Source organism: Mixophyes fleayi, chromosome 1, assembly GCF_038048845.1.
Source record: "Mixophyes fleayi isolate aMixFle1 chromosome 1, aMixFle1.hap1, whole genome shotgun sequence".
Lineage (NCBI taxonomy): Eukaryota > Metazoa > Chordata > Amphibia > Anura > Limnodynastidae > Mixophyes > Mixophyes fleayi.
In genome coordinates this window covers 144,353,479-144,360,287 of record NC_134402.1, presented here as the reverse complement: position 1 = coordinate 144,360,287, position 6,809 = coordinate 144,353,479, and positions in this window count along the sequence as shown.

The window sequence follows — 6,809 nt, the reverse complement described above, 5'->3', positions numbered from 1 at the left end:
TTTTGTAAAAAGTATATTAATATTTAGTACTTTAGACTGGTAGCAATGAAGTTGAATCAGCAATTGATAAATTTATCAAAATAATATCAACATCACAATTCAATGAATTAATTTACTGGAAAAAACATCAGAATAATATTAGAAAAATGTAAAACTCTAAGGGGGGTATTCAATTGACGGCGGGATCGCCGAAAATCCCGCGCTTAAAAAATATTACCGTTAATATGGTAATATCTCTCTGGATTTCAGCTCGCAGCTCCCTGAGCTGCGAGCTGAAATCCAGCGAGTAAATTACCGTATTAACGGTTTTTACGCGCAGGATTACCGTATTAACAGTAATATTTTTTCAGCGCGGGATTTTCGGCGATCCCGCCGTCAATTGAATATGCCCCTCAAAGTGAGCAGTCTAAACTAGTCAAATTAAGAAACTGAAAAGTAAAGCTTGAGGACTGACATACTAGATTAATAGTATCTTTTATTTCTATAAACATAGCACTAACATATTATGACAGTGAGAGAGAGATAGGAGAGCTGTATGAATGATCAGGAGAGTATGAGTGTTACAGGGAGTGACTTGAGAGAGAAGTAGTAGAGATCTATGGAGAACTAGAGGCGGGCTGGAAGAACTACATTGGCATTTTTCAAGAATAAGGAGAACTATATATGTGTGATTTTCAGAGAGCAATACATACATACTCTGCAATCTCAACAGTAAAGTACACATACCAACATATCTCCTGTGAATATATTCAGAAGCCATTTCAAGATGCCTGCTGGCTTTGCAAAAGACTACTGCAATTGGTAAGGAACCTCCTGAGGACTATCATAGTTAAAATGCAGTTATTCAAATTTCTATACTTCAACATACAACATACAATTTCTCCAAAAACAGGCTAAGACAGTAAAAGTATGAAAATCATAATAATGACATAACAAATTTAATTTTGTTTCTATTTAATTGTATTGCAAAGTACAGTTATGAAATAACTACATTTTAAAATCATATTTTTGAGGCTAATTATCCTTTAAGGTTTAATGAGTGTCAAAGAAATTGAAAAGACAACAAATAAAAGTGAGTGAATGATCTGTTCCAACTCAGGTGTAGGGAGAAATAATAAACAAATGTAATGGAAACTCTGTATTTTTATCTAAGTTCATTTCAATTAGAAATATTGTTTGATTAACAATACAGGAAATACATAATAATGCAACGTAAAATCCTACAGTGAACCTATAAATTATCATCAAAATAATTGAACAATTATTAACTTAACTGGCCAAATCTGAATTTATAGTCTTCACTCACCACCCTTTCCATCACTATTAGTAATACCAACATCTTCCCTTTTACGCAAATTGCCTGGGTGTCACCCTTAACTCTTCCTTCTCCTTCACCCCCCCATATCCAATGCCACACCCTATACTGTGCTTTCATCTCTACAAGATAGCTTGCATCCGTTCCTTCCTCTCCTTTGATGCCACCAAAACTCTCATCCATTCTCTCATCATTTCCTGCCTTGACTACTGCAACTTCCTTCTCACTGGCCTCCCCCGCTCCCATGTCGCTCCTCTCCAGTCCACACACAACGCTGCTGCATCACTAATACCTCCCCTCTCTGTCAAACAGTCCACTGGCTCCCCCTCTGCCATAAAATCCTCTTCAAACTCCTCTCCCTCACCTACAAAGCCCTAACTCCACTGCTCCTTACATCTTCAGTCATACTCCCTCTCGCCCTCTACGTGCAGCCAACAACCGCTGCCTCACTTCCATCTGGTTACCACATGTCACTCCTGCATTCAAGATTTTTCCCATTCTGCCCCCCTTCTCTGTAACGATCTCCCTCGTTCTATGAGGCACCCTAGCCTGCAAATTGTCAAGTGATCCCTCAAAACCCACCTGTACAGAATAGCCTACCCTTTTTCTGCCCCATCCTCAACCCACCACTTCATGATCCTTCTTCACTATTCATTGTCCCATCACCCTGACTACCCTCTTTGTGTTTCTTGTTTAGTCTACCCCTTCTCTTTAGATTGTAGGGCCCTCTTATCCTTGTGTCCTCCTCTTCAAGTCTCCTCTGCCTTCGGCTCCCCAGCCTCATTATTGTGCCTTGAAACTAGACCCTAGACCTTGGTCTCCTATTCTTCCCTGCTTTTGCCTCTCCACCACGGGTGCTTTGGTGCACTTCTCACCCCTCCGCCTTCCATTTTCTAGTCTCTAAAGTTTTCTGGTCTTCACTCATACTTCTTTGCCCAGCGCACCTCTCCTCAGCTGGGTCGATAATTCATTTGCTCTTTGTTTTGTTGTTTTGACCTGAATGCCTTGTGCTATTTCATCCTTTGACATCTGTATAGTGCTGCAGACCTTTTGTGGTGCCTTATAAATAAAAGATAATAATAATAATAATGCATAAAAAAATTACCTTACCAATAATTCCTTTCAATGTACTCAATGGTAGCCATGGCAATCGATTGGTCCCATTCCATCCTTAGGTAGAGACAGGAAAATAGAAATGCCTCCATTCCTCCCCTTTGTCTTTGAGTGGCTTCCAAAACCGTATAAACATATAAAACATCCTAGGGAATATTGGGACTTATCTGTAAGTTTAATTCACCTCTTTCTTCTTTCATCCTCCATGGCAGCCATTACAATTGGATTTACCCAAGCAATAATAGCACATCAATCACTAGATCGGTCATATAGTCTGCATAATTATAGACAATTTTATTAAGTAGCCATTTGGAGAGTATGTCTCCCAAACTGTGCTGCAGCACATGATATTACATCCAGTAGCTAAGGTGAAGGTATAAATAGATAACCATTGAGTTGCTTTTCAGAAATCCACTGTTAAGGCCTGAGCCATATGTGCCCAAGAGGTTGCCCCTGCTCTTACTGAGTAAGCTTTCAAGATTCCTGTCACTTCTCTTGTATGCCTGTGTAATGATTTCCCTGATCCATCGCAAGATGTTCTGTTTGGATGGGGCACACCTGGTACTTGTTGGGACCACAAAAAGTGGTTCAGTGTTCCTAAATTCCTCTGTTTTAGATAAGTACACAGAGATTGCTTTGACTAAATTGAATGTGTGCAACTTTTTTCTTTATAAACATAATTATCTGGATTAGTACAACCTTAACTGTAGACATTCACAAAGCATGTAGTTCTCCAATTTTACAGGCAGAAGTAATTGCCACTAGAAATACTACCTTTAGTGTAAGCCTCTTGTAAAAGCTCATAGGGATCAGACATCAGAGTTTTGAGAACTAAATTGAGATACCATAGTGCAATAAAGGACTTAATACAAAGATGAATTATTTTCACTGCTTGAAAAAACGGATAAGAAGTTCTTTTTTAGCTATCTTGGTATCTAGCAAGACAATGAGTGCAGATACTTGTTTCTGAGTTGAGAGCGTGAAACCTTTAAGGCCACCCTGAAGAAAATGTACAATCATAGCCAAGGTTGGAACTACTTTAGACTCTCACATGATGAATCATATGTATGTGTGCCACCATTTTTTAAGGGCACTTAACACTTGACTTAAGTGTCTGGCAAATATTGGCTGTGTAATCCCTAATACTTTTGAGCTCATAGACTGGTAAGAGCCTGTGGCCATAACGTGGAGACAAAATAATTTTTGTAGCCCAGACACTATATAGGTCTCAGATTTTACAGGCTCTAAATCATGTCTCACTTTCTCATAAAGCTGGCGGAGATTTGTTCCGATTCAGGCGAAACATCCGCACCACCTCCTGCTCAGAGTGGGAGTCCAGGGCCAATCAAGCTATAAACACACAGGCAGTGCGTGATCTGCACAGACCCTGGATCAGGTGCCGAGGCTCATTCTTCCTGCGTCTCTCCTCCTCCTCAGTTATGTAGATGACTTAAGTAAAGGATATTTCAAAATAAATGCCATTTAGGTATTGGTGTCGGTAAGAGACTACACCAACACCACCCACCTGTCAAACAGTGGGTTACACAAATATTGTCACTTTATACATTAAATCTACCAACAAAGCTAACGTTGACATTAACAGGTTCCAGTTCAGCAACTGGAAATGTACAAAGTTTTAATGTTGTTTTGTGCTCCTTTTTTAAATGAAAACTCCCAAAAGGATACACAATCTTTCCCCAGCAAAAAGTGCAAGGGGGTGTGTGTAGGTCTTTATAGGCTTGCTAACAGCCCATAAGTGTGCGATTTTAGCCATCTCACCTGCCAGAGACTCCTGTTTTCGGTGGGCTTCCCAACGATTTGCAAAAATACACAGATTAATAGATAGATTTGCCACTTTGTATTCAGAAAATGTAAAACATTGGGATTCCAATTTGCAACGAGTTGCATTTGTCAAACGTGGCTTTAGCCTTTCATAAATCTGACGGTTTGTAACTCGACCAAGAAGAAACAGAAAACTGGCAAATCACTCAAATTGCTCATTGATAAATTTCCCCCTTTGCCTTGTTTATAACCCAGCCATATTCCTGCATAAAGGCCATTACTTGAGCTATACTGGAAAAGACAATATGCTCTGACTTCCCTGTCACTAGGACATCATCCAGAAAGGGCCCAACCTGATCCAGTTTATGTAACTCTGCCACCAGTATAATTAATGTCTTTGTGAAAGTTTTCGGGGATATTGCCAGACCAAAGGGAAGACATATCCTGGAGATCTATGGATGTAAGAAAATACCAATTGTTTATAGCAATAAAAATTGAATTACATTGAATAAAAACTCCATATCGAAATGTCTTGCATTGACAAAGTATTTAAGCCTCCCTAATTCTATAGTACGTAAAGCACCTGATGATTTTCTGACCAGAAAGAATCTGAAATAAAAGCCTGTGCCCATCTGGGCTGGAGGGAATAAAACAGAACACATGAGCTTCCTGCAGTGTTTGCAAACTGATGTGTTAAGCTTCCAAGTCTGCTGAATCTAAAGGACTGGATCCAACAAAGAGGTTTCCCCTGGGAACATGAGATAATTCTATCTTGTAACTTCTTCTGACAATGTGCAGGATTCATTGATCTTGAATAATATGTGTCCATCTTTCTGCATACTCTGATCTTGACGCCCACAGGTGTTAGCATGGACTGAGCCAGGCAACAGTTATTGCAAGGTCTTTTGACCTAATCTCCCCTCTTTGAGCCTGAAAGCTCGAAAGTTGTTTGTACAGTCATGGCCAAAAGTTTTGAGAATGACACAAATATTATTGTTCACAAAGTCTGCTGCTTCCAGAATGTTATGAAGAGTGATCAGATGAATTGCAAATAACTTCAAAGTCCCTCTTTGCCATGACAATGAACTTTATTCCAAAAACATTTCCACTGGATTGCAGCCCTGCCACAAAAGGACCAGCTGACATCAGGTCAGTGATTCTCTCATTAACACAGGTGAGAGTGTTGATGTGGACAAGGCTGGAGATCCCTCGGTCATGCTGACCAAGTTAGAACAACAGACTGGAATCTTTAAAAGTAGGGTGATGCTTGAAATCATTGTTCTTCCTCTGTTAACCATGGTTACCTGCAAGGAAACATGTGCAGTCATCCTTGTTTTGCACAAAAAGGGCTTCACAGGCAAGGATATTGCTGCTAGTAAAATAGAGGTAAGGAGAGGTTCAATAGTTGTGAAGGCTTCAGGGCGCCAAAGAACGTCCAGCAAGCTCCAGGTCCATCTCCTAAGGTGATTCAACTGCGGGATCGGTACACCACAGGTGCAGAGTTTGCTCAGGAACGGCAGCAGGCTGGTGTGAGTGTATCTGCCCGCACAGTGAGGCAAAGACTTTTGGAGGATAGCCTGGTGTCAAGAAGGCCAGCAAAGAAGCCACTTCTCTCCAGGCAAAACATTGGACTGCTGAGGACTGTTATTTTCTCTGATGAATCCCCTTTCAGATTGTTTGGGGCATCTGGAAAAACCATATTCTATTAAACTTACACTTTATTAAAGCACCACTAGATGGTTTTAGGTTTCTTTCTAGGATTATTTCCTGGGACCAGAGCCTTCCCACCTCTGAAGTGCTTGAGCCAGCACCAAGCTACTACTAGAGCCATGAGCATTTATCCACTCCAGAGGCCCCCACTGTACCCTTCCAAGCATGCACAAGGGCCGGAAGATATACAGCGGAGCTTGTTTCGGCTTTCAGTTTCATGGTGATGAATCACCAGGCCCCCACATCACCCCCCCCCCCCCCAAAAAAAAAAATTAATGTGGCTATGGCAACCTGCAACTGTACTATTTCTCCTCTCTTAACAAATTCATAATGCTTAGGAAAAAATAGGTGACCTGTCAGATTTGTTCATACTTTTACTGTTACAGCTGTGATGCACAAGTTTACAAAGCCACAAATTCAACCACTCGAATCTAAACTAGTAGGTCTAACACAGGAAGGCCTACTCCCCTTGGCATACGTTAAATATGACATGCGTGCCATATATATATATATATATATATATATATATATATATATATATTTAAAAATTTTGTTTTACACAAAGAACTTGTGAACGTTTTATTTAATACGTCTGCCTAGTGGATAGTTTACTCCTTACTTGCTAGTTTTGAATACAGTGGTATTAATTTGGATTCTATATAGGGTAGGCAAAGTTACCGGTTATCTCCTATGTTTTCTTTTTTGCTCATCCTTTGTGTGACTTCTGCATCTGCTGAAAATCATTTTTTGTGGAACAAACACTGCAGGCTACTTGCAGTAGCAGAGACCATCCAATTAGGAGAAATGAGTACCAAGTAAAGCGCAAGATAATTAACCAATACAAGACCTATAAACATACAAATGTACATATGTATACTTAAAGTTTGCG